Source organism: Battus philenor, unplaced genomic scaffold, assembly GCF_028537555.1.
Source record: "Battus philenor isolate CCGP_79_NKW_IND1 unplaced genomic scaffold, ilBatPhil1.0.hap1 SCAF_36, whole genome shotgun sequence".
Lineage (NCBI taxonomy): Eukaryota > Metazoa > Arthropoda > Insecta > Lepidoptera > Papilionidae > Battus > Battus philenor.
Genome location: NW_027181700.1, coordinates 97,501 through 102,500, shown reverse-complemented (window position 1 = coordinate 102,500; position 5,000 = coordinate 97,501). Strand labels below are relative to the sequence as shown.

Sequence of the window (5,000 nt, the reverse complement as noted above, 5' to 3'; positions counted from 1 at the left end):
GGTCGCATCCGTCGGAGACGCGTCGTCTGTGCTTCCGATATATTTTATTATATCGTATACACGAACCGATGAGCTCGGACGAAGACCGCACTACGAAGACTCGCGTCTTAGCGATGCGTGTAATCTTTTCACACTCGTTTCATATTCAATACAATTCGATATATTTAAACGGACCGTAAACGCGCTCCGCGCGTACGCGGACGTGAGGGGTGCAGCACCCCGCCGTCCGTCGTCCGTCGCGAAGAACGTTCAACGGAAACCGTCAATTGTTCGAAAGAGCGCGCGCCCGCTCGCCCGCGCGCGGTAGTGCGGCAGCGGCAGCGCGACGACAGCGACGGCGGATAGTGAGAGAGAGAGAGTGAGAGCCGCGGCGGCGCGGACGAGAGACTCTTATTAGAGATCGTCCCATCGCACCGTCCGCGAGCTCGTTCATCACCCCCCACCAACCCGCCGCCGCCGCGTCGCGCGTCACCGCCGCGCGCATCGACCGGCGCGAGCGCACGTAGCGCGCGTTCTACACCGAACAGTGTGGTTTTTATATTTTAACAGCCGGCCCTCAGACAGGAGTGGTCCTGGATATTTCTCCACGGACCGCAATGTGCGTTCGAAATGTCGATGTTCAAATGTGTCCTGCAGTTCACACTATGACGCGCAGTTAACTGCGTTCTTCATCGACCCGCGAGCCAAGTGATCCACCGTCCAGGGTAATGGTTTTTTCTTAATGTTGTTATTACTTACGGTAGCGGCCTACGGCTCTCGCCGTCGGCCACTTGATTGTCCGTTTTTATGTATTAACGTCGAAAGTTGGTCGAATTCATGTGCGCCGAGGCGTTCATAAAGAAACGGCACCGAAAAAGCTTAACGCCCCGACGCGAATCCTTTAGAATGATGAACGACGACGACCCGCGCACCCCCCAACGAGCTGGCGTGACGCACGACATTGTCATCTTTCTAACCGCTTAAATTTCGTTTTGTATAGCGCCAACCGACAATAAAGGGCCTGAGCTAGGCAGTGGGGATTTTCACCGCTTCGAACGCTCCGTTTGGTATGCCCCGGTCGGCGCTCGTCTCTCGGCGTTTTTCCGCCACCCGGCCGCTTCGACGGCGGCGGAGGCAGCGGCGGCGGTAGCACTTTCGACGAATGCCACCACCGCCACCGGCCACCGCCACGGCGCCGTCGCCGCTGCGCCGTTAGGCGTAATAGACGCTAGAGACAATTATTTCACATTTTATTTTTTATACATATATACAAACACGCACACACACACGCACGCACACGCGCGCGCGCTCGTCCGCATTAGATACGAACAGCAGCGCGCGCGTACGTACATATATATGTATATATGTCGTATATATATATCATTATGGATGTATTACATATATATATATGTGTAAACACGGTATGTACGAAGTCGTCGTCGTCGTCGTCGTCGTCGTCGCAACAGCAACAACAGCAACAGCGGCGCAACAACGTTCGTGAACATATCACGCGTCTCGCACACATACACACACGTTAATGATCCTTCCGCAGGTTCCCCTACGGAAACCTTGTTACGACTTTTACTTCCTCTAAATGATCAAGTTTGGTCAACTTCCCAGCAACGCCGACGGCCGTGAAGCCACCGCGTGTCGGTCCGAAGACCTCACTAAATCATTCAATCGGTAGTAGCGACGGGCGGTGTGTACAAAGGGCAGGGACGTAATCAACGCGAGCTTATGACTCGCGCTTACTAGGAATTCCTCGTTTATGGGGGATAATTGCAAACCCCAATCCCCAGCACGAAGGAGTTTCAACGGGTTGCCCGGGCCTCTAGGCCAGGGAGAACATGCTGATTCCTTCAGTGTAGCGCGCGTGCGGCCCAGGACATCTAAGGGCATCACAGACCTGTTATTGCTCAATCTCGTGCGGCTCGAAGCCGCCGGTCCCTCTAAGAAGAATTTTAATACGTCGCCAGTGAGTTGCGCCACCGGAGCGGCGCACACCTAAATGACGACGCCTATTTAGCAGGCTAGAGTCTCGTTCGTTACCGGAATTAACCAGACAAATCGCTCCACCAACTAAGAACGGCCATGCACCACCACCCACCGAATCAAGAAAGAGCTGTTAATCTGTCAATCCTTCCGGTGTCCGGGCCTGGTGAGATTTCCCGTGTTGAGTCAAATTAAGCCGCAGGCTCCACTCCTGGTGGTGCCCTTCCGTCAATTCCTTTAAGTTTCAGCTTTGCAACCATACTCCCCCCGGAGTCCAAAATCTTTGGTTTCCCGGAAGCTGCCCGCCGAGCCATCGTAGTAACGTCGGCGGATCGCTAGATGACATATTTACGGTTAGAACTAGGGCGGTATCTAATCGCCTTCGAACCTCTAACTTTCGTTCTTGATTGATGAAAACACCTTTGGCAAATGCTTTCGCTGATGTTCGTCTTGCGACGATCCAAGAATTTCACCTCTAACGTCGCAATACGAATGCCCCCAGTTATCCCTATTAATCATTACCTCGGAGTTCTGAAAACCAACAAAATAGAACCGAGATCATATTCTATTATTCCATGCACGAAATATTCAAGCAGCATTTTGAGCCCGCTTTGAGCACTCTAATTTGTTCAAAGTAAAATTGTCGGCCCATCTCGACACTCACCGAAGAGCACCGCGATAGGATTTTGATATTGAACCGCCGTTTTACCGACGGCTCACCGACGATATGCTCCGCAGACGTGTCAGTATCACCGCGGATGCGGTGCACCGACAGCGCGGCGCACAAATGCAACTACGAGCTTTTTAACCGCAACAATTTTAGTATACGCTATTGGAGCTGGAGTTACCGCGGCTGCTGGCACCAGACTTGCCCTCCAATTGTTCCTCGTTAAAATATTTAAAGTGTACTCATTCCGATTACGAGGCCTCGTAAGAGTCCCGTATCGTTATTTTTCGTCACTACCTCCCCGTGCCGGGAGTGGGTAATTTGCGCGCCTGCTGCCTTCCTTGGATGTGGTAGCCGTTTCTCAGGCTCCCTCTCCGGAATCGAACCCTGATTCCCCGTTACCCGTGACAACCATGGTAGTCGCAGAAACTACCATCGAAAGTTGATAAGGCAGACATTTGAAAGATGCGTCGCCGGTGCTGGACCATGCGATCGGCAAAAGTTATCCAGATTCATCAAAATTAACGACTTCGGACGCGAGGCCCTCCGTCGATTGGTTTTGATCTAATAAAAGCACTCATCCCATCACTGGTCAGAGTTCTGATTGCATGTATTAGCTCTAGAATTACCACAGTTATCCAAGTAACCGAGGTAAGATCTAAGGAACCAAAACTGATATATTGAGCCATTCGCGGTATCGCCTTAATACGGCTTGCACTGAGACATGCATGGCTTAATCTTTGAGACAAGCATATAACTACTGGCAGGATCAACCAGGGAGCTAGCTAGAGCTAACACACACCAACACCGCACATACGAGAGATATGAGGGTGATGATGATATGATAGACGTGTGACAAGCGACGCGTCGGACGTTCGAAACGCCGTGACGCGCCGGTGCCTAGGTAGCTTTTTGCGTGCGTGCGTGCGTGCGTATTTATTACAATACACACACAACACCACACCGCAACAACAAAATGAATTCGTTTTTCTATCTGTTCACGGAGGAAAATGTATATCTCAACACTCGCCTCGCGTTCGTCCAGATTTACTTTGGACGCGGCATCGCGTCCGATTCATCGGAACGTTCTTTGACGAGACACATACAAATCTTCACTTTTATAAAATATCGTTTCGCAAAACGAACAATGACCGATTTCCAGCCCGGTTTTAGAGAGATCCGAAATCCTTGATTTATATATCATGATCGACCGTCGCGCGACTAGCGCGCGACGAGCTCGTTGATGCGATGCGTTAAGGGCCGCCCCGAAGTCGACTCGGGAGCCCAACGCCGTTCGCGTTAATTAAACGAGACGTTCTCTTACGCCTTCCGCTCTTACATAACGGAGACGTCGTCCGACACAGTTTACGGTGTGTTGTTGTGGGGAGATGATCCCCTTTTTCTTCCCTCCTCCCCGCCGCCGCTGTGTCGTTCGTGCGTTTGTCGGTTATAGAAGTTTCAGTTTCGGGCGTTCTCGTTGGTGGCGCGCGTTGTTTGTGTATCGGTGTTATTAGTTTTGTTCGATTCGCGCGCGTTTTCTAAGAATAATTTTTAAATTTTTTTTTTTTTTATAAAAAAAAAAAAAAAAAACTAAATCTAAAAAAAACGCAATCTCCGCAAACAAACTAACACCACCACCCACACACACCCCACCAACCAAAAAAACACACTCCACACTCCACAACCACCAACAAACAAAACAAAACAGAAGAGCATCGGAGAGAACTCGATTCGGCCGACCGGCGCGTCTCGCGCCAGTCCCATGTATATGCGGGAACGACTGTATGCGTCTCCGCGTAGCGCGATAGAGCGTTCGCGTATCGATTGCATACCACCGATCTACATATCTATATCTGACCCTGATCTCGATGTCATCGTCGTCGTCATCATCATCATCATCATCATCATCATCATCATCATCGTTCGACCCGATCGCGGATTGCGCGTAGCCAGCCGCCGATGCGTTCGCGTATCGATTTCTGAAAACGACAGAGTCCGGTCCCGTTCGCGTATCGATGCATAAATTTCGTGCTGATGACGATCGCACTCTTTCATACGCGATGTCGACTGAGACAAAGAAAGGTGTCGTCGTCGTCGTCGTCGTCGTCGTCGTCGTCGTCGTCGTCGTCGTCGTCGTCGTCGTCGAGACGGTAGCGGTCCGTAATAAAGATCGTGCGGCCCGGCCTCGGGGTGCGGATAGTCACTCGGGCGTTCGCGTATCGATTTCGGAAAACGACAGAGTCCGGTCCCGTTCGTGTATCGATTTTCTAACGTGATATCGTCCTGATTCCGTGTGTTAAAATTACGATTAATGTCGATGCTAAAACTTTACTATCTTCAATATCGTCATCGTCATCATCGT

General features: G+C 51.0%; 2 non-coding genes across 2 annotated transcripts; both read right to left on the bottom strand.

Annotated features, from left to right (window-relative positions):
• Positions 1–550: 550 nt before the first annotated feature.
• On the bottom strand, positions 551–707 carry LOC137927696 (5.8S ribosomal RNA). Its single transcript, XR_011107841.1, has one exon. It is a non-coding gene; the product is annotated as a 5.8S ribosomal RNA (ribosomal RNA).
• An 807-nt stretch (positions 708–1,514) lies between these two features.
• On the bottom strand, positions 1,515–3,418 carry LOC137927656 (small subunit ribosomal RNA). Its single transcript, XR_011107804.1, has one exon. It is a non-coding gene; the product is annotated as a small subunit ribosomal RNA (ribosomal RNA).
• Between the last annotated feature and the right edge of the window lie 1,582 nt (positions 3,419–5,000).